The 24337-nt window shown below is 34.6% G+C and overlaps 1 protein-coding gene and 1 long non-coding RNA gene across 2 annotated transcripts in view; both read right to left on the reverse strand.

Annotated features, from left to right (window-relative positions):
* LOC125060803 (S-adenosylmethionine decarboxylase proenzyme) overlaps positions 1 to 24337 on the reverse strand; it is a 47219-nt gene that overhangs the window by 11582 nt on the left and 11300 nt on the right. The gene's annotated exons all lie outside the window — the stretch shown is intronic.
* LOC125060809 lies at positions 8317 to 9471 on the reverse strand. Its single transcript, XR_007118923.1, has 2 exons — positions 9048 to 9471; positions 8317 to 8961 (listed from the first exon to the last, which is right to left on the reverse strand). It is a non-coding gene; the product is annotated as an uncharacterized LOC125060809 (long non-coding RNA).

The raw sequence follows: 24337 nt of genomic DNA on the forward strand, positions 1-24337 counted from the left end.
AATGTTCATGGAATTGAGAAGCTCTTTATTTTAAGTGAGAACACACATTTGAGGGGTAGTTCTTTTAAACAGAAGACCACTCAATATAATATTCCCAATTAGAGTAGGGGCTGATTATAGTAGGATTCCGGAAAGTGTAATTAGACTCTTTGAACACTTTTAAAAACGGGTAAGATAATATAAAAAATTCGCAAATACGCGCGCGCGAACAGCTTATGCACATAATATAATATATAATAATATATAATACATAATAATATATATATATATATTTTAGTGAATAAGCTCATTCAAAATGGCGCTAATAAAATTAAATAACTTATTCAACTAAGTCCAACTTTTAAATCAAGACTTGAATATTATTCATTTGTCATATCAATCTCAATTCGGCCTAATTTATTGATAGCTAGAGTACCAGTAATGGGTAACCAACATTAGCAGCCTTACTGTTATCATTTAAAAAAGGTAGGTCAATGTCATAGAAATTGTCTAAGGCATGTTGCTACTGTACGGTGTGTAATGTGTAAAAAAACAACTGCGTAGCAGGCGACAGATGCGCAGGCCCCAATCGATCGTGTAACCTACCGCTACATTAACTCTATACACAATAAATACTGATTCCAGTACCGCAGCCCATACCTACCGATAGAAATCAAAACGCTACGATAACCACAAAGTCGGTAATTTATTCATTCAAGTTTACAAAATTATATGTTACAGCTGATATATTCGCACGCAATTATTAAAATACTTTCCATATTGAACTTATAATATAGGCTATTTACTACACATTTAATTGACTACATTCTGTACATATACACGATATTTTGCATGTATATTCAAGTTTACATAATGGCTATGCTACAGAGGTTATATTCGCATGCAATTATTGAAATCCTTTCCATGTTGAACTTACAATATAGTATATTTACTACACATTTAATTGACTACATTATATACTATACACGACATTTTAAATGTATATTCAAGTTTACATAATAATTATGTTACAGCAGTTATATATTCCCACGCAAAATCCTTTCAATATTGCCTTTGATTTATAACTTTGTATCATTTTTTTGAATGCTTTTCAATTGACGTGGTCCTATAGGCCATCTCGCTACTATACTCGTGTATATATATTATTAGCTGGTGTAGCAAGAGGATTTTTTTTTATAGAACAGAGCCATAGGGCTCGCGAAGAATTGGTACGCTCCTTTCTTGAAGGACCCTAAGTCGAATTGGTTCGGAAATATTTCAGTGGGCAATTGGTTCCACATAGTGGTAGTGCGAGGCAAAACTGCCTTAAAAACGCTTAGTTGTGAAACAATGGACGTTGAGGTGATACGGGTGGAATTTCGTATTTTGCCTCGACGTCCAATGATGAAACTCAGCTCAACACTCTCCATGGGAAATGGAGTTCATTTGTTTACAAGTTATGGAGGATAACACCCATTTTACAATACCAGGATCTAGTGTTCTCTCGTCAGAGTATGGTCACAAAGTCAAAGTTAACTTAACCTACTCCAATGTTACTTTCGCAAAGCCCCAGGTTACGGAGACATAATGATCCTTGATATGCCGTGTTATTAAATAATATTAAAAAAGGGTACTTCGTTGTAATAAAAAATCTGATTACAGCATGAAATCAATCATATATTATATGATATATGTAATCTCACCCGTGTATCGTAAAGTGATCGTCACGGTATTATATATTATACTAACAATAGTATAGCTACTAGCTATAGCTACAAAATATATAGAAATCTCGAGATCATTTTTTTTAATAAGGTGAAAATGCGCTTACGCAGGTCCGCGCCATGGATGAGCTTGATGAGGGGGACTGTGGGGCTGGGTCTACACTCAAATCCCTCTGCTATTCAGAGGGGTAGCGATACCCCATCCACCAAAAACACTTCAGCCCTTCACACGCCCTTAAGATGGGCTCTCGGGGTTCGAAAAATGTCGAGACCAAGTGTAAGTGGTCTCTAGCTTAGTGGTTAACAAAATCTTTACTCGATCTCCGGCAAAAAATCATTCAAATCAAATTTATTTGCAGAATATATTTGAATTTCGGTAATTATTTAATTCAGTTTGAAAATAGAAAACAAATAGCATAAATAATTAGGGGTGCAAGTTGCAACGGGCGGCCTTATCACTAACAAGCAATCTCTTCCAGGCAACCCTAGTAAGAAAAAAATAGTAATAATTAATACTAAGGGTAAAGTTGTGTTGGCCTAGTGGCTTCAGCGTACAACCCTCATCCCTGAGGTCGAAGATTCGATCCCCGGATGTGCACCAGTGTACTTTCTATGTGCACATTTAACATTTGCTCGAAATGTGAAGGAAAACACCGTAAGGAAACCGGCTTGTCTCGGACCCAAAAAGTCAACGGCGTGTGTAAGGTACAGGAGGCCAATCATCTACTTGCCAATTAGATTGACACATCATGAAGCATATACAGAAATCTGAGGCCCAGACTTAAAAGGATTGCGGCGCCATTGATTTGTTATTTAAAGTGCATAACCAAGTCAACAAAAATAAAATTACAAGTAACCCTGGAAAATATATATATATACTAATTTTACCACTTCAGAAACCATTAAACCAGTCGTGCGATATATCGCATATTTCTCAATAAACATAGGCAATCGGCAGTCACGTTGGAACTCATGATGAGGAAGGTAAGAAATTGGCAACGCTCACTTGTTATTTATATTTGCTCTGTGACTAATGTTGGGTTATGAATAATTCTTGTATGTAATAATACCAAAACAGAAACGAAAATGTAATGGACATGTATTGAAGAAATAGTTACAGAATAGTCTAGTGTTGAAAATATATTAACCTATTATTATTAATTTTATATTATTTACTATATATATACTTTTACACAAGACTTCATTACTTACACTGCTAACTTTTACTAATATTATTAATACATTATTTTTCTTTTTTTGCGACTGAGGCGCAAACTAGCTGCTGTGGTCTCTGGTAGAAGACCAGCGCTGTGGAACATTCTGCTCCTCAGCATAATGCTGAGCCAGGGCCAATTACAACCACAACACACACGCATTACACACTTACAAGGTACCTTGATCTTTAAAAAAGAAAAAACTTGATATCTTTTTTATATTTTTTTGATAATTGTTATTTTGTGTGTTTTGTTAGTAATAAATGTTATGTACTTGCGAGCCTTCTGGCAATGTGTGTGTCCATGGGCGGCGGTATCACTTAACATCAGGTCTCCTGCCCGTTTGCCTCTCATTACATTAAAAAAAACTCGGATTGGTCGAGCCATCTTAAATTTTTGAGCTTGGCTACCTTTTGCGATTTATATAAATTTATATACACGATACAATAATGTTCTTGCAAAGATGTTTAGTAAACACAAGAAGTTAAATCGGATACATCGACAGTAACAGGTAGCTTTAAGTAAATATACGAAAATTCATAATATCGCGTACGACACAATACCCATTTAAATAATTTCTTCAACAGATTAAACATGAATTCATGAATATTTACATAACTCGACGTCCAGAGCGCTCAACAATCGTAAGGTGATATTAAATAGGCTAGTCATCCATTTTGTGTTAGATAATTTTTTTTTTTTATAGAACGGGGGGCAAACGGGCAGGAGGCTCACCTAATGTTAAGTGATACCGCCGTCCATGGACACTCTCAATGCCAGAGGGCTCGCGAGTGCGTTGCCGGCCTTTTAAGAATTGGTACGCTCTTGTCTTAACTATCTAACACTAAAAAACCAGTGGCGCTCAGCACAGATACAAAAGGTTATACAGTAGAATCCACATATAACGACTTCGCTTATAACGACTAACCGCTTTTAACGACGATAATGTTTACTCAAGTTAGGTTTCATAGTTAGGTACTGAGAAAATGTAACCGTTTAGTGCGACTCCGGTTTAAGCGACCAACTGCTTATAGCGACCATTATTTATGATAATACGTCCGGTTAAAACGACGCGCAATGTTTTGTTTACACAACCTACGCACCAATACCTCGGCGCCCCAACTTCACCCCGCCCCGCGTGCATCCTTAGTGGCGTGCGTAAATCATAGTTAGTGTTTGTCACTTGTTATGACAAGTTCTTAAAGCTCGACAAAATGAGTTCTGTGAAGCCACTTGTGAAGAACCGTCTGATGAAAACATTGTGGTAAATACTAAATATCATCGCCAACGACGCGAATGGCAAGGATAGCGACGGTGATGATGACGAACCAGAGGAGATTCATCCTACCGTGAGTGTGTCTGAAGTTCTGAAGGCTGCGGAAACGCTCAATGAGTTTGTTCAAACTAACTTCGATGATGATCTTATGAAAACAATGATGTCACGAATTCACAATGCTGTACGAAGTTCTTATTACCGAACAAAAGTTAGTCAAAAACAAACTCAAATAACTGACTTTGTACGTTAGTTAGTAACAGAGTTTTCATGTAGTGCGTGTGTATGTATTTTATCTCTTTGGATTACAGTACATAATGTACATAACTATTTTTGTAATTTGGAATGTTTAAGAACCATTAAAATGAAGCTTTATGTGATTCCTACAAAATGTTTTATTTACCTAAATAAGAAAATCAAACTTTCCCAATTATAATAAATATGTATTCGTAAGTTAAGTACATGGAATATTTCTTAAGTACATACATTCATATGTATTCTGTATGTACTTAAGAAATAATCCGTTTTGTACGTCATCCGGTTAGTACGACATAGTATCGCCGGTCCCTTGAAGGTCGTTATATCCGGATTCTACTGTATATATATGATACACTTTTGTGATCATTTGTTTCTTCTTATAGGCTTATCAGTTATCACTGCATGACACACGTAAATTTTTAGGGTGTAAGGCAGTGTTCTTCAATTCCAACATCTATAAATTAAGATTTCAATACGCCTGATCGGTCTTTCAATGTTAAACATTATAGTACGAGATCCGGCTGCAAGATTAGTGCGTTCATCGGTTATTTGCTAAAAAACAAATTTTTTTGTACGTTTTGAACGTATTTAAATGTATCGAAATGATACCTGTTTACACCTGAGTGACTTTTTAAAATCTTCATGCAAGTTGCCAATAGACGATATTTTATTTAAATAACAAGAGAAAGAAATGTTTTTCCAAAGATAAATTCAAAATATTTCATCAAAAATACTAGCAGCCAAATTCTGATAGGCACCTTGGTAGTTATACATTCTCCTAATTATAAATATATCTTCTTTCTATCTTAGACCATAAGATATCTTAGTAATTTAAAAGACTAGATATTTGATGTAATCGGCCTTGAAGTTCTTAAACTAACCAAGCGTCTAGAACGTATTTTGACCTCAGCCCAAACCAATTTCAAGGCAAAACTCACACATAATAAATAGGCAAAACTCCTGTAAGCAAAAAGCAAAGCAAAAGTACAATCCCGATGTGTGTGTATTTCATATATTTTTTGGCCAACGTAAAATTTTATATAAAAAAAAAATTATGTACCTAATAGGAGGCAAAAGGGCAGGAGGCTCACCAGGGCATGCTACCAGTGCTTCCCTACCTATTTGTGCCATGCCCCACCTTAGCCTTACTAAGATTCTTATGCCCCAAACACATATTATAATATTATTGCCTTATAAAGATATTAGTTCCAATAGTTTTCCACAATATAAGGCTTTAAATTTTATAGTATAAAAACTGAAAATCCTTCGTGTTGGATAGTCCAAATATCCATTTTTTTTTATAAAACATCATCAACGAAGGAATTATTATATGGAACTAGTGGTGGACTGAGGAGTAAGACTCTCCTTTCGCGTAGGAACCTTCTAGTCACTCACTTTTATTTATTTGCAATATAAAATTCATCGAATGTTAATTGAAAATTGATAATTTATCGTTAAAACAGTAATTTCTTTCTTTTTGCAAATTTAAATAGCATATAATTAAAGAAATAATTAGTTATTTAAATTTACCAGTAATTACAGTACCTATTTAATTACTGGTAAATTTAAATAACAATTTTTTCTTATCAGTATTTTTATGTAAAATAGATAAGAAACAACCTAACAGCGTCACATTAAATTGTACTATATGAAAATAAGATAATAAAAGAGGAAGGCACCGCAAGCGTACCGCAAACAGCGCGTTCGTAAATAATACTTCATAATCTTAACGGCTCAGGTACGAACAGAAATCGTTTGAGCAGTAAGGTCGCTCCGTAAAGCCGAGAATACTTCTGTTTCTGAAAGAAGCTGGGCTTGCTTAATTAACCAGGACGCACAACGGAGCGTTTTAATGCGGAAACTATGTTCACACATGGACTCAGGTACCAAATCCGATAAACTTTCCTCCAAATCTATTCAAAAAAAAATTCAAAATTCAAAAATCATTTATTCACGTAGGTAACACAATGTACACTTGTGATTCGTCATTAAAGATATAAATATTAATGCTTCTAATTTTACATTTACTGCCAGTTCTCAAATCAAGGGCGTAGAACGGAAGAGAAGAACTGGCAATAAACTCTCCGCCACTCTTTTTAATCGCCATGTTTTTTTTTTTTTTTTACACAAAGGTTGTAAGGAGCTGCAACCATTACACCATGTTCCACATGACATTTTAAGTAATTAATAATAAGAACATAAATAAAAACAAAGACTTGTCCCCTATCAGCAGGAGGCATGGTGAAATAGGAGCACGCACTTACATTCTCGTGGGAACAACACGCAAACACATAGTCGAAATAATTAACATCACCGCATACACGAATTCAAGTACGACCAGTCACCACAAGCAGCACCCGTTCACGAGTATGACGCATGGCCAGCCATCGGCCCCCTCGCCATATTTTAGGGAGAGAGACAACCCGACGCATGGACGCCGCCACAAGCAATGACATTTAAGCGAGCATGACGATCCTTGAAATGTGGACTTGGCTACATAAGAAAATAATAATAATACTGAAATAATTGGATACCACATGGATCACGGTTTGTTCCCACTTTACATTAAAACAGTCGTGGATGTTGACGATCGCCCCAGAGTCTGGAAATGCAGCCGAGAGATTCAGTCGTGTTACCTATAATATATACTGGAGCAACTCATATCCAAGCACTAGGATCGTTTAAATATTCATTTATATTATAATAAGCCTTAGGGGCGGTTTTTTGATCCGTAGTTAACTCAACTATTGGTAAAAAATCGTTACTATTAGTTAAATATCAGCAAAATGCGTTTTTTGATCCGTGGTAAGAGCATCCAATGGTAAAATATCTAACCATTAGGCAAAAAAGTTAACTACTCAGTATCGGAGGGTTAAAAAGATGGCCGCTGGTAATTTATATAGTAACAGCTGTTTGTCACAGAAATCAAACTATGATAAATACGTTTATTACTATCTAATGATGAATTTAAACATATTGAGATACTTTAATTAATGAGACGATGAAGAAGACGATAATATTATATGAGAATGTGTCAATGAGTGACCAAAAATATTTAGGCAATGTCATCCGCCATTAGAAACCTGGGATGATGTAGATTTTTGTCACTGTTACCCCCTATCGAAGGGAACAGTGCTCTGGATTGTTACTGAAATTGGGAATGATCTTAAACTGCCAATGAACAAGAGTATATATAGACAGCAGCTCATACCAACCTATTTTGCTTCATTACTAACTATAGAACCGCAGCAGTATATAATTAAGTATATTACTAATTCATTATGTGTTTTATTGCCTATAATATTAACTTATAATTGTTATAATTAAATAAAATACAAGAACATGAGTATATATAGACAGCAGCTCATACAAACCTATTTTGCTTCATTACTAGTTACAGAACCGCAGCAGTATATAATTAAGTATATTACTAATTCATTATGTGTTTTATTGCCTATAATATTAACTTATAATTATTATAATTAAATAAAATACAAGAACATGAGTATATATAGACAGCAGCTCATACAAACCTATTTTGCTTCATTACTAGTTACAGAACCGCAGCAGTATATAATTAAGTATATTACTAATTCATTATGTGTTTTATTGCCTATAATATTCTTATAATTATTATAAGTTAATATTATAGGCAATAAAATACATAATGAATTAGAGTTAATATTATTTATATATTACTAATAATATTAACTTATAATTATTATAAGTACATACAAGTATGTACTTATACTAAAAACTACAGCTACACATTAGTTAGGGACCTATGATATTCTTTAGGGCTTTTATTACATTTGTGAGTTAGCATCTACCTACTTTGTTACAAGAATTTATAAATAAAACATTTGACTTGATTAATAAACTGTTTAATTATAACTTAAATACAAACCATTTTTATTAAAAAAACATTACAACATTTACATGAAACCCTAAAGTAGCAATTAAATATTTTCTAATTGTTTCTTCTTGCATTTCACCTCAATTTGATGCAACTTTTTTTGCTGCTACATATATTTATTGTGCCTTTCTTCCATCTGCTGCATCACTTTTTGGTGCACCTCCTCTTTATGCAGTATGGATTTTTGGTGGGCCTCTCATTGGTGCAGCAAATGTTTTTGATGCTCTTCCTTAGCATAATTGAACAAATCATCCTCTCTTATTTGTCTTTGTTTCAAAAACTCAATTTTTTTTATCCGTGTGGATCATAATCCGCTTCCTTGTTTCCAAAGGGTTAAAAGATTTTTTCCTTTTGTTGTAGGACACAGCTATACAAGAATAAATATAAAAATGTGCCTACACCTTCATTAAATGTATATTAAATTTAACACGTCGGTGTCTAGACCCATCTGAGTTGAAAACGTCACAGAGATTTCCAAGCTGCATCTTTTTGTAGATTGCTGCAGTGATCAGTTGTTTGCAGGTTACGACTGTGTAATCCTTGAGAAGCATCACCAGTTTGGCAGTTTCTTTTTTGGCGAAGTTAGCAGTATGGTCCCTTTAACAAAATATAAATGTATTACTTTCTATTACGAAACACAAGATAAACCGGAATAAATAACACGAAAATATGTTTGTACTTACTTATTTGACCGTTGGCTGTTTGAGGACATCGTTATTTATATATTTAAGTATCGTAAAAAGTGTAAACCGTATTAAAACACAGAAAAACAACTTTATTTATATCGTGTTATTTAGATTAATTTGACACTTCAAACTCTTCAAAGCGCAAATAACGAATGAAGATGGCAAAAATGGATTTCATTCACTCAATATGTCTAGTGTTGTCATACAAAATAAATGTTCCCCACAAAAAACAACCACATTTTTTGGGATGTCATTGCTCATTGCACTGGCAACAAATTGACAAATTGTTAAGATTAACTATAGTTAAAAAAGGCATTGAAAAACGCATTTACGATTTTACCAATGGTTATTCATTTAACTATAGTTAATGTCACAAATGGTAAAACCATTTTTTACTACGGATCAAAAAACTGGCCCTTAGTAAGCAGTTTTACTTTAATGTACGATTCCGCGTTATGACGATATTGCATAAGGAATGTTACATAAGAAATAATTCTTTGAAGCACTTACAATGCAACGTATGCAGACTATCGAGTATACTAAAATCATTTATATTGTCTTTGCTTTATTGCATTATTTACAAAAACTCCACGTTTTAAGGGCTGTTCAAGTATTACGTAAGGAGATTTATGGCAATAATATCCAAAATTTTTGCCTAAATAATTAAAATTTAAGGAGTGGTACCAACCTTAACATTTAGGGGGATGAAAATAGATGTCCGATTCTCAGACTTACTAAATATGCATTAAGAAATTCATAAGAATCGGTCGAGCCGTTTCGGAGGAGTATAGGAACGAACATTGTGACACGAGAATTTTAGATATTAGATTAGAATTCTCAGAATGTATAGATCCCTGCCGTGTATGCCGTGTAATGCTTTCAATGGAAAGTTGATAACATTTTTAAAGGCAAGGTACCTCTATAGCCTGGGCAAGTATTTGGACCATAAGTTTGACAACAATTACAAATACCTTAACATATTATGACTTAATGAAAATTAATATGACATTTGCATGCTTATTTTTTATGTCTGATTGTTGCGTTTTTATACTTAATCGATCTAAATGTACCACTTTCTTGCAAATAAACGATTTATTATTATAAAATTACGTAAATTTTCGCTAGAAATATTTAATCTTCTCACAGCCATATATGCCCAAGAATATTATCTATTTTAGAAAGATGTTATCTAGCTCACCTTGGCAATGCCAGTTGTCATGCGAATCTTTAGTCAGGGCTAAATTTCACAACAGCTGCCTATGTTCGATGCAACATAATATGTATATTTGGTCGCGTATTCATTTATGTATTATTACGAGCCGTGTTGGCCTAGTGGCTTCAGCGTGCGACTCTCATCGAGGTCGTAGGTTCGATCCCCGGCTGTGCACCAATGGACTTACTTACCATGTGCGCATTTAGATTAGCTCGGAAGGTGATAACATCGTGAGGATTCGCATCAAAAATATATCATGTTCTCCCATACTCCTCCGAAACGGCTCGAACGATTCTTATGAATTTTTTTATGCATATTCGGTAAGTATGAGCATCGGCTACTATCTAACTTTTAAGCCCCTAAGTGATAAGGAGTGTTCACCCCAATTTTCTTTTTTAGACAAATTTTTTTGTTTTTATTTTTTTATGATACAGCATACAAAAATACAGACAACCCTTAATTTTTACCCCTCTACAATCAACCCCTATTTTTATTATAGTAGATAGTTATTTTTATTGAACTAAAAAAATTTTTCCTAGAAATAACGGCAAAACAACGTTTGCTAGTAAAAATATAAAAATATCAGACAAATGGCAGGAGTGATGTGGAACAGAGTGGCCCAAGAAAGACACGAATGGAAAAGGAGGCTTTTGCCGACTGGCAAACATATCTGCAGAAATCAAGCAAGATCTAAATATTAGAATAGTTTTTTTACAACCTTCTAATACCTAGTTTAATATAATGATCTATTTTTATGTGTGTACCTCAGTCGATCTGAATAAAAGGCTATTTTATTATAAAACTGTATAGACGCTAGGAACTGCGATCTGTGGCAATACACAGAGGCGATGAGAACTTGGGAGAAACTGATGTGTTACCACGAAGGCAAAAGATGACGTGCCCCAATACCATCCAGATGGTCCGATAAAGAAAAACTTATTGTCCTCAAAGCTATAGACGGTTATAAGCAATGCGCTGGACAGAAACCGGTGGAAACAGGTTGTCCGCTCCAGGTGTATCCTTGCAGACCACTACCAGTTACCGAGTGAAGAGAGAGAATATTTATTCTATTATAGTAACAAGCAAAACAACGCCGTAATTTTGACTTTTTAAGGGACCTATACGAGTTCTTAAGAGAAAAAATAGGTTTACGGGAATTCATCTTTCAATTACGTGCTGCTTTTTTGCAGTTCAATAAAGGGGGCAAACGGGCAGTATGCTCACTTAATGTAAAGTAAGACCTATGAACACACTGCCCACAACTTGCCGGCCTTCAAGGAATTAGTACGCTCTTTGAAGGATCTTAAGCCAAATTGGTTCGGAAATACTTCAGTGGGCAGCTGGTTCCACATAGTGGCGAAAACTACCTTAAAAAACGCTTGTGTACTGACGTCGAGAAGGGGAATATCGTATGCTGCCACGTCAGAAAACTCAGCTGCAGGTTACACTCGAACTCCTATCAACACTCTCCTTGGTAAATGCGGTAGAAGATGAGTCGCACATTTTGTGGGGATAACCCAACAACGCATGCGCGGAACCTTGACCTTACACCGCACTTAGACACGCTAGCACTCGAGACGAAAATTTCACATTGCACAAAAACAGCTTTGGTTTGAGTGAATCTATTTTTACTTGCGATATTTATAAGGGCTCTCGTGGTATCTTTCGCAATCATATGAACGAACACGTGACTCTAACAAAATATATTTTTCAACGTTATTATAATTCTATTTGAACGTAGATTTATTCTTTAGGCATTATTCTAAGGCCTACTTATATCATAATATTTTAAAATTGGCAGATTACTGTGTGATGTATTCTCTGTAAGTGTTTGTATGTGTTTTGGTAGTGTGCTATTTTAAAATAAATAAATCTAGTCAAAGGTTTTATACGATGATTGGTGTAGTATCTAGATTTTGGTGATGTTAAACAAATTCGCTTGAGTTTCTCCTCAAATTCTGTATACTTTTGATAATGTTTCATTATCAGCTAGATGTAGTGTAGTGTCTCAATTTCCGAACTTAGACGCTCATTTGGTTCGTTGTGTGTAAAGTTATGGCTAAAGACAGCCTAGCTCCTACAAGCTCAAACGTTTTCTGGGCAATTCGCAGACTTCACGGAGCGACCTCAGTGCTCCAAGCAACAGACAAGCATTCCAGGTGCTTTCACGATTTTTTTAAAGCATAATTTTGCACATAAACTCCATTGGTAAGCCGACAATTGAACTTTACAACACGCGCCCAACCTAGGCTGAAGTCCGTACAAAAATCCATAAAGATTTCCACTTCAATTCCCCGACGATTTTAAATCTGGGATAGGATCAATGAACCTTTATCATTGATCGATAGACGCGAGCACGTCCCAATTACATAACGTACTACGCAGCTGAACATCGTCCAGGAAAAAGTAGACAAAACATCTGCAGCCAATACAAGACGTAGACTATAAATAGAACCGTATTCGTTACCATGGTTACGATATTTGGTGAAGAAATGGTAACCATGGCAACAATGACGTTTGAGGCGGCTGTGGTTTAAATCATTGGGTATATTAAATTGTTGAAACCCAATTTTACCGCAGGCATAAAAATATAATATATAAAATTCTCGTGTCACAATGTTCGTTCCCATCCTCCGAAACGGCTCGACCGATTCTTATGAAACTTTTTATGCATATTCAGTAAGTCTGAGAATCGGCTACTATCTATCTTTCAAACCCCAAAGAGAGGGGTGTCCACCCGATTTTTTTTTATTTTTTAGATTTTTTTTTTGTTATATAATAGCATACAAAAATACATACATACAACTCCTAATTTTCACCCCTCTACGATCAACCCCTATTTTTTATTATTGTATATATATAAAAAATAAAACATCCCGCAAATTGCCTCTCTTATCTGGCCAACAAGGCAAACAGACGCTACTGTGGTCCAACTAGCTGCTGTGGTCTCTGGCAGAATGACCTGCGCTATGGAACATTCTGCTCCTCAGCATAATGCTGAGCCAGAGCCAATTACAACCACAGCACACACGCATTACTCACTTGAAACGAACCGAATGGGAAAAGGGGGACAAAAATATATTTTTTAAATATCTCACATTATTTTAATTTTTTTTTCTTTGATTATTGTTATTTTGTGTGTTAATGTGTTTGTGGTTTTGTTAGTCTATGACTACGAGTAATAAATGTTATGTCTATGACTACGTCATCGAATACGCCCGTACTAAACTTAATTTTTTTTAAACATTGCGGTTTTCGTAGTGACATCGCACGTCACTAGGCTTACGTGGCCTCGTGCTATAAGTCCGTATCACACACATTTCAATTATCTGTTTCCTTGACAAAAATTGAATTTTAAATTGGAGAAACAACTTGTCAAATGAAAAAAATTAATTGAAATTTTTTCCACGTACATTGTTATCGATTTCGAAAAACATTCTCTAAAGAAAGAAAGAAAAACGTTATTATACACAATAAAATAATCTTTAGGTAAAATAAATTCCCCGTGTTGTGGGCAGCCAGTCTCTTCCTTTTGACATGTAATCTGTATTTTACTTTATGATTTCTAATACTAAATAACAAAAATTTATATTAAAACTATTTTTGCACAATAGCAATATTTTCCGTATTTATAGGACAGGTTGACAAGATATTATTTGAGATTTTTAGTTAAATTTAAATTTCTAATTAAACAAAATTTAATTAACACACCTTTTTCCGTATGAGTAGAAGACGTAGTGTAGTAGGAGTAGAATCTTCACTTGCTTCCTCTCAATTTTCACCCCATATTAAAATGTAACAAACGTTTATATAGTGATTGAGCATGCGTTCGTACCTGTGTCTAGATTTCTTCTTCTTCTACACACGAGTTATGTAACCTAATATTAGTGAAGTTTCAAATATATACATACAGTCAAAATCTGTTATAACGACATCGAAGGGACAACTCATATTTGGTCGTAAAAACCGATAGTCGTAACAGCCGATGACGTTGTTATGAAATACCTAATACATAGAATTCAGCCGGGACCTTTGATTTTGGTCAATATAACCGGTATGTAGTTCTTAACAATGTCGTCGTAAACGGTTTTGACTGTATTTTAGTTGACCGCTGCCGAAATAACCAAGACCAAGAGTGACTTATTTACATACTCTGTCCACAACCTGGCTGTAATCTTGGATTAAACTTGTATCACGCTACTTATGAAGGAAACAGACACGTTTTGAAGTGAAACTTGTTTAGGCGCATGAGGGTAAATTTTTTACGGATGAAACGCAATAATAATAATATTAGCGTCACGAAGATGTGCAGCGTTTTTGTCTAAAAAAGGGAGAGAGCGATTGAGAACGATTGAGAGAGAGTGAGAAAGGGCGAACGTAGCATGAAGCAAAATAGCCATGGAGCGAGAGCAGGGAGCAAGCAAGTGAGAAAGATCGAGAGAGAGAGTGAGATAGAGCGAACGTCGCATCACGCAAAATGCCATGGAGCGAGAGATGGGAGAAAGCTATAGTAAGAATGATTGAGAAAGGAAGATCGAGAAAAATACACGATTGGTTGATGTATTCGTTTTAGTAGTTACATATTAGAACTTTAGATGTCAATTCTGTCGCATAACGTCTTGTACAGTAAACGCAGATTTTTTATTTATTTATATTATCATGAGCACGTACAGTTTGTAAACAGTGTGAATATAGTTATACAAATACATGGAGTGATCATATACTGGTACATGATCATCTATTGGGGCTTTTACCTGAGTAATAATTAATTTAGAAGTTTCACTTTTGATATGTGTACTTTGTACGCACGCACTTTTTTTTATATACCGGCATACTTAGCCGTAAGTCTGGACTGATTCTCTACCAAAAACATGCCAGTCTCACGATGTTCCTCATAGAGTTAAAGCTGTATTTACATTGAATTCATCGTAATCATCATAATTTTAAACATATGCTCGCGTGTTTATTATAGTGTTGCCCAAATGCAAGACCAAGACGAGACTTAGCCCAGTCTTGGTATTGTCTTGCGACAATACACCTGGTCTTGATCTTGGTCTTGGTATTGCGCTCTCAGTCTTGGTCTTGGTATTGGTCTTGCAGCAAGAGTCTTGCAAGTCTTGCGAGACTTACAAATACCTATTAGCCTATTGCTATTTATTGAACACGTTAGTTTAAATTAGTTTTATTTATTTAGTAAATTTATTTAATTATTTAGTAAAGACTATTGTCTTCAGCGATGATTTACTAACTAATAATAATTAATTTGTTTAATGGAATGGGATGGAAGAGTTGTAGAATAAAGACAATCTATGCAATTTAACATTTATTTAAATAAAAAAATTGCAGTACAGTACAGAATAGCATCGACATAATTAACTTCCAGTAGACTTGCAAACGTTATACAAAACGAGTTCAAAAAGTTATAAGTACAAGTCAAAGCGTTTCCTTACACAAAAATTCTCCTAATGTACCTATGTAAATACCTATGTATTATTGTATCTACCTATAAATTGGTAAAGAAATGATATGAACGGCTCGCCAACATGCAGATATAAACCCCGAGAGGTTTTTGTTGTGTGGCTAAAACTAAATATGAATATGGTTGTTTTCGAATTAAAAAAAATTGGTTACTTTATATTAATTCTTTTGACCAAGAATTAATACAAAGTAACCACCTCGCTGATTCATCACTTAATCTATTTCTATGTTTTCTAATTACTAGCGATGCTTTAGAAAATAATCTCTCAGCAGGTACTGAAGTTGCAGGTATCGAAAGAAAATCACGAGCCATCTTGGATAAAATCGGATATTCCGTCTCATGCGTCCTCCACCACTCTAAAATGTCTTCCGAGCTGGCGGCTCTCGGTTTACTTAGATACTCCTCCAACTCGTCAGAAACTAAGCCTTGAAGACAAGATCCAGATGACGACGTAGAGGGACATGCATACAGTTTCTCAAAGTCTATTACATCTTCATATTCCTCATCCTCACATACTTTGTTTTCATTTCTTGGTAATTCTGGAGATTTAGACACCGAGTGTTGCTGTACGTGTAGACTTTTATATTCTTTATAAAGTTCATTAAATTTGTGCAGGCTTTCTGTTTTAATTTGCTGCCCCCATAATGTAATATCAAAAGTCTGAGCTTTGTGCCTTGGGTCTAAAATTAAAGTGGTACAGTAAATCCAGTTGCTCTTCTTATAATGTTTAAGCATTTTATCTCGGGCTGCTTGGAAACCTAAAATGAGCCTTTCATCCACTTCAGTTCGATTTGGTTTCTCATCTAATTGTTTTACCATTGATTCAATTTTATCAAGCAATAGATTGAATGATACAATGACTAGCGGTAATGTAACATATTTTTCTCCACCAAGTTTCGTTGATAAAAGTTTAAAGTTTATTAAAAACTTATGTATTTTTTCGAGTATTTGCCATTCCGTTTCTGTGATTTGAAAATCATTCAATTCGGTTACTGAAACGCATAATATGTTAATGCCAGGTCTCACTTTTAAACCAAATCCAATCATATCATGTGTGGAATTCCATCTTGTTGGACAGTCGAGTATAGGATTGAGATTTGATGGCACGCCAACTGCTTCACAAGCAGACTGGAACTTCCTCTTCAATATCTCGCTTCTTTTTATTTTACTGGAAATACTGCGTAATTTTGTAATACCTGTACGTGAGTCAGCAATATTTGGCACATATTCTTCATCTTCCTCAGTTTCGTCTTCATAGTCTTCATACTGCTGTTCTTGTTCTTTATTGTCAGTTTCAATGTGTAAAGCTAAGGTCTTTAGTAAATCTTGTACACCAAGGTTCAAAATGTGAGCAAAGCACCGGAAATGTTGATTGTCTGAATCAAAATGCAGCAGTTGTTTGCCAAGTTCACACATAAATTTGGTATTTGCAGTTGCGTTGTCCACCGTGATACCCTGTATTTTATTAATTATGCCATATTCCAATAAACATTCGTGGAAAATCGTTGCAATATCTAACCCAGTATGTCGACCGCGCGATGGTATAAAATCAAGGACTACAGATCGATACTTCCAGTCATTGTCTATAAAATGAATTGTGACCCCGTAGTAACTCCTACCAGCAATGGACGTCCATCCATCAATGGTAAATGACATTTTACATGAATATTGTTGTAGTCGATTTTTAACATTCGATTGTAGTTCTTCAAATCGCTCTTTAACTTTCCTTCTTAGTGTCGACCTTTTAGGAAATATCGTATTCGGGCATATCGATCGAAAATATTCCTGTGTATCTTCATCATCGAAAAATGAGAAAGGAAGATATTTTTTTACAATCCAATCAACTGTAGCTGTCATGAAGTTGTCACTTCGGTTTTCAGATACTGACTGAAATAAAATATTAAAATATGTGTTAATAATAGTAATAATAGGTACCTATTAAAATTTAAAACTATGAACATAGCATGATATCTATAAAAATATAATATAGGTACTAGAAAACCTAAACTATACCTAAACTAGCTTCGCATTTGAATAAATTACCTAGGTATAGGTCTGTACCTATATCTAGGTATCCTAGGTATACCTTTAATCTGTATTATAATCGTGTTACGGAAAGGATATACTTAATGTACATACATATCAAAGGCACGGATTCCTATGGTGATAAGTGATAAGAAACCAATAAGGCAACATTTTTCAATACCTATAATTACCTACATAATTATTAATGTTTGTAAGTCTATACGTACACAAATCATTCATTACATAGGTACCTACGTCAGCTGATCGGTGTCAAATAGTGTCAATCAATTAATAATCGTCCCCGTAGAGCGAAAACACATTAGGTTGAAAAATGCCCAAATCGAGTTAACAATGCCAATAAAACTATAGTTTTTTCCCCTATTTAACTGTCTAACCGTCAATTTTGTAGGTATCCTAGTTTCCGATTTACAAAAAGTGAAAATTAAATAAATCTATTCTTTGGTCCTAATAGAAAATAAGAGAAATTACGAAATCATGTTAACTATTTTTTTATTTATCAAAAACTTACATAGCTTATAAAATAAAAGATTACCTAAGTTACTTTTATATTAACATTTTTAATTCATAGGAAGTGTAGAAGATTTTTTTTATATAAAAGTAGTTAGATTTTATACTATTATAAAACAAAATGTCTTTTAACTCTTAAGTTTTTTTTCATTATGTATATTTTGTATATCTACCAGTTAGTCGTAAATTACCCAAATCAAGTACATATAACATAAAAATAAACTCGATCTGAGTGAAAAATCACTAACTAGGGGCAAATATTAACTAATTCATAACTACATCGGATATTCTACAGAGAACAAATAACTAATTGGTTTTTTTTTTAGGTTTTCTCAGTAATAACTTAATCATCACTTTGGGTAGCTAACATTTTAACTTAATTTGATTTCCTTCAAAATGAAACTAAAAACATTAAAATATGGCATGACATGCTAAAGTTATGGCAATTTATATTTTTCAAAACTTTAACCCTCATTATCTCAAAACAGGTTTTTTGGACTTAATGAATTTTCGCTCTACGGGGACATATATTCATCCAAGAAACAACTCCGTATAACATTTGTTTTTCTGGTATTTTTATTATTATATTGATAGTTTTATGCCACAAAATAACAAATAATTGAACACATATTAGTTAGTACAAAATCGAAGTAGGTTTTGTAGCTTGGGAAATTGTTTTTTGTTTGTAGTAAAATAAACTTAAGTAGTGCCGCGGCTGCCTCAGTAATTAAGTAACTATGTACCTGCTTAAGTAGAGTACTTTATTTAGCTCACGGTTCAAATGAATGCAGATTCTAAACCAGATACCTACCTACCCTTTCTGTAACACGTAATACAAGGATACCTATACAAACACCCGTTTGTAGAAATAGAGATTAAAATCGTAAAAAAATTTAATAACTACGAACTACTAGAACGTCCACTGCTGGACAAAGGCTTCCCATTCGGGGTGTAGTTGCCCATAATTGCCACGCTGAGGACTACGTACTACTAAATAATTTATAAAAAAAAAATTTAAACTATAAAAAGTAAAGTAGGTATTTATGAAACACCCTAATTTGCATTGTTTTTTTTTTCATAAATTTACAAAAATAAAGTACCTACGAGAAACAGCTAGGTACTTTACTCTGGAAATTACTGTAATTATTAATTGGGTACCTAGTATTTACGTAACATATTTTTTTCTTACCTGTCTACTTATTGCAGTGGTTGTTAAAAACCTTGTGATATCTCCACTTTGACTTTGACTTAATGTTGGTTTTCTTACAGGAACAAATATTTGCGATTCCTTCCCGTGAAAAGATACTAGATGCTTTCTTAAGCCTGAAGTGTTTCTGTTTTTCATTTTTATTTCGACTTTCTTATGTTGGCACAATTTACACATACCAATTTGGGACGCATGAGTTATTTCGAAAAACTCGTCATATTTGCTTTTAAGTCTTTTAGATCTAATTCTGCAACTCTCACTACTCCGACTAGAGCTATTTGAATCTTCGTCACTCATGTCAAATTGTAAACATTCACTCCGAAAGTAATAAGGATTTAGAGTATCTAGCTAGGTAAATCGGCGAGAACAATAAATAAGATAGACTCGAAGCGGAACTCAATTGGAAATGACTGAAAATTATTTAAAAACTCATATTTATAAGCACAAGCCGAAGACCGACAAAGAAAAATGCGGCGTTCTTTGATAGATAGAATAAATCTTTGAAAGATTAAAAAACAGAAGTATCAGAATCAGAATCAGATAGGTTTTGTGCCTACGCAAAAATATAGTGCAGATAATAAATGCAAATAATATTGTTTATCACGTTCCTTTTTTATTGGAACTAGGCATGTTCCGTTAGGTCATGCCTCACGTCATGTAGGTACGATAGAAGTTGATAAACCGACACTTTAAATCTCGATTTTTGGAAGTGTGTGATTTTAAAACAAAACCCACGACGTCACTCATATTTGGAGTTTTTCCACGTTTCAAGTTTGTTTAAATTAACCCACTTCCAAATTTGCAGTGCAATGTCCTTTAAAAAGGTATAATAATAATATAAACTAGGTATATTGTTATTACAAATTTTTTTATAATATGCTTACGACTACAATCTTCCTTGCGAGGACAACATAATCTATTGGCGTCCGTTCTGAGCACCCGGAAACCTATTTTATTCTTTGGAACATGGGCAGTGGCGGCGACCTTTGACATGAAAGCGACGCGACGGCGGCAACACAAAGTCTAGGACTAAGGCGGACTAAATTTTTACCTATTTTGGTAGGGTTGTCAATGCTGGCATTAGCACAGAAAAATAAAATTAAGTAAACACAACGTTTTAACTAGGTATCTACGATAGAATATTTTTTCTACTAATTCCCTAAGTACTCAGTCTAAATATATTTTTCATAATTTGTTGTGTGTAATAGTGAACTCTAAATCTTACTTAAGAGCTTTTTTTAAAATAAACTTATGGAAAGCACTGACATGGCATATACAATTTTCAATCTTGCTGCTCACATTTTAGTACCTAGGTATATCACTCACTATCTATCATTTACCGATATTAACAATGATTATTTCGAAATTAAAATATTCGAAATTCAATAGATGCAATACCTACTTAGTTATTAATTATGATCTCGCCGGACAGCCAGTGTGAGAATGTATTTGTACAAGAAACTCAGAGCATTCAATTTATACCTACCTACTGCTGAGACATTTAATTTTATCCCCCTATACCAACCCTACCAAAATAGGTAACAATTTTGTGTGCCTCTGTCCGTACTCTTTGTCGGCAAATGCGGCGCTCAAACAGTGTCAAATGCTGTGATACACTTGTTGCAAACCGCGGCGTCTTTGTCGGTAAATTATCAAATAATTAGGTATATAATACACCGACCGACCAACAGTTTATTCGCAGAACGTCACATTTTCCCAATTAACCTTGAACCTTAATACTCTAGCGATAAAGTTGAAAATCTGTTAAAGAAATTTGACAGATTGTAGGAGCTCAATGTGCTGGCGTCTGTACCATAACATTGGCTGCCGTAGAAACTGTTACTAGACCTACTCGACTCGCTAGCTTGTTAGTTTTAAATTTTTCTGAATAGAAGAATAATATAAACTTTGAAACATAAGTAGCTACCTACATAATGTTTATATAATTTTGTTGGCTATAATTTTAAGCACATACCAACCTACGAGTACTAACGTAAAATCTGCACATTAGACATAAACAAGCATAATATATTATTATAGGTAGATACCAGCGTTGCCATACGTCCCGATTTTTTAATGAACATGAAATGCCCCGCGCGGGACATTTTTCCCGCTTTTTGGGGTTACTCAAGACACCACTGCCATGCTCAGAAATTGCACCAGCTCTTTTAACAGCTACCAAAAAAAGATACCAGGTATATCATATACTCATTCCTCAGATTTCTGACAATTATTTGAAACGCCATTTGTCTAATGATATGAATACTTTTTTTGGTTTAGTTTTGTTTTGTTTATTTTTTTTTTTTTATTAAGAAGACAAGTGTTTAACGATAGGGTAACTCTGATTTAAAATATCACCTTTAGTTACTATGTCCCGCTATTGACGAGAGATTCCCACTTTTTTAACTGAAAAAGTTCCAAAATCCCGCCTTGACAATAAAAAATCTGGCAACGCTGGCAGATCTGTGGTAGATCAACAAGGTATGAACTTTGCTAGAAAGTTATTCTAGGTACATTTACATCACATGGGATGATGGGAACAGATTTGTGAGTATTAACACGCTACCTACTTAATAAATAGTTGAAATATAATAAGTACTTACCTACCTAATCAATACAATACCTTTCAGGGTTCTTTCAGACGAGCGGCACGTTGCCAACTGCAGATACAACTGCAGCCCTTAGTTTAGTGTTATGACGATACCTACGGTTTTGATACTGGGGAACGTTTCTCAAAATCGGGATTTAATACAAATACCTACTTAATAATGCCCAAATCTCAGTTTGACTTAACTGCAAGACGCAAGAGTCTTGCAGGTTTAAGTATTGTCTTGCTCAAGTCTTGCAGGCTTCAGTCTTGGTATTGGTCTTGCTACAATAAGGCGGTCTTGGTATTGGTCTTGGTCTTGCAAAAGTGCAAGAACAAGACCAAGACTGCAAGACCAAGACCGATTTTGGGCAACACTAGTTTATTATGTACGCAAAATTATCCGCATTGCAGGTTCCATAGTATCGCATTTAATTTATTTCTCCAATATTTAGAAAGTGTCTTTCCTTTTCATTCTGCAACTAAAATAACACTCGTAGTCAAATACTTGTTAATAAAATAAAATAAATTCTTGTGAAGGATATCTCTCATCTTTTTCTGTCAAATTGTGTTTACGCTATGCTGAAAAGGGACAAAACAGTGCAATTATACTGTTTTACTTTTTGTTTGCGTTGACAAATGATTTTATAGATATTAATTTATTACGTGTCTTCAGTGTGTTACCAAAATATCCTGAGTTTCTTTGTTCCTTGCTTGTGGTGACCGAGTAGAAGGCACGAGAACCCGAGACCGATCCCCTACTCGCTGGACCAAATTCAGGTCTTTACAGGAGGGAATGATGGAAGATATGCAACACAAACACGACCTTCAGTAATGAAGAAACATGTAAAGATATCTGCGTATATATTTTACGATTGTGTTAAGAACTAACTATATGTATAAGCTTTAGATATACTGTATATCTAAAGGTCGCTTATACATCTTCAAAAAGATATATATGTAGTAGTAACAGGGTACATGGGGGCCTCATAGCCTAGCGGTCTTATTAATTGGCAGCTAGGTGAGGGGTACCGGGATCGATTCCCGGTTCGAGGGCAAATTTTAATTTAATCTAAAATTTGTTCTCGGCCTTTGGGAGGGTTGTACGGTACCGGGCGAGTGCCTAAACCGTACATGGAGGACACGGTCGAATTTCTAAGGCAAAGAATTATAAAAAAAATCCTATACTTGTCGCTGGCTAATGCACAAATCGTGCCAGAGCCATAATAAATAAATAAAAAAAAAACAGGGTACATTTTTCAATACCCAAAAAGTCACAAACATCGAAAAACTCGATCGGCATTTTTATGTTTGCCAGACTTTAAATACTATTCAACCCGCCACCACTGTGGGAGACACTATATTCTGTACCACTTTTCACATCTGATATCTGATGGAGTATTGTAAGCTAACATAGAACTGCTACTCAAATATTCGCGCGGTTTCTGAAGACAGGAAATTTTTTCGTCTCAAAATTCATTTCAGAGACACCGGGAATCGTAATTGTAAAAAGGGACAGTCCCGTTCAAAACGGGACGTCTGGTCAAATTAGATATACACATTGTTGTAAAAACACGTAGCTCGATAACGAACCGTTTGTTCTACTTATTGATAACGCCGAGCTTTAAATAGCCGTCCTACAATCAATAGAAGACACCCACGGCCTAGTAAACTAAATATAGCATCGTTAGTTACAAACACCACCACCTATTCCATATGGTGAAGGTTCATTATTCAGTATAAAACCACGGAATAGAAATATTCAAGTGGAACAAAATTAATACAGGTCGTGCCTTTATGGGCAAACCGTAGTGAACGCGCCTCGTGGTCAAAAATGGTAACAAAATCACCTGAATTCACAAGAATTGCTTTATTCATCATTTGTTATAAAAATGTTTAGGTTTTATGATTTCTTTTTTTATTTATACAGTCAAAATCTGTAATAGCGACATCGAACTACTCATATTCGGTCGTAAAAACCGATAGTCGTAACAGCCGATGACGTTGTTATTAATAACCTAATACAATAGAGAAAGAATTCAGCGGGACCTTTGATTTTGGTCAATATAACCGGTATGTTCTAAATGATGTCGCCGTAAACGGTTTTGCCTGTTTTATGTTTTTAGTTTAATTTTTATATTAAGTTTTAAGTTACTGTAAAAATAGGAAATAAATAACTAAACATCAGGTGAGCCACCTGCCCGTTTGCCTCCTATTACATAAAAAATCGTTTCAGGGTATGACGTAA

Source organism: Pieris napi, chromosome 22 (genome assembly GCF_905475465.1).
Source record: "Pieris napi chromosome 22, ilPieNapi1.2, whole genome shotgun sequence".
Classification (NCBI taxonomy): Eukaryota; Metazoa; Arthropoda; class Insecta; order Lepidoptera; family Pieridae; genus Pieris; species Pieris napi.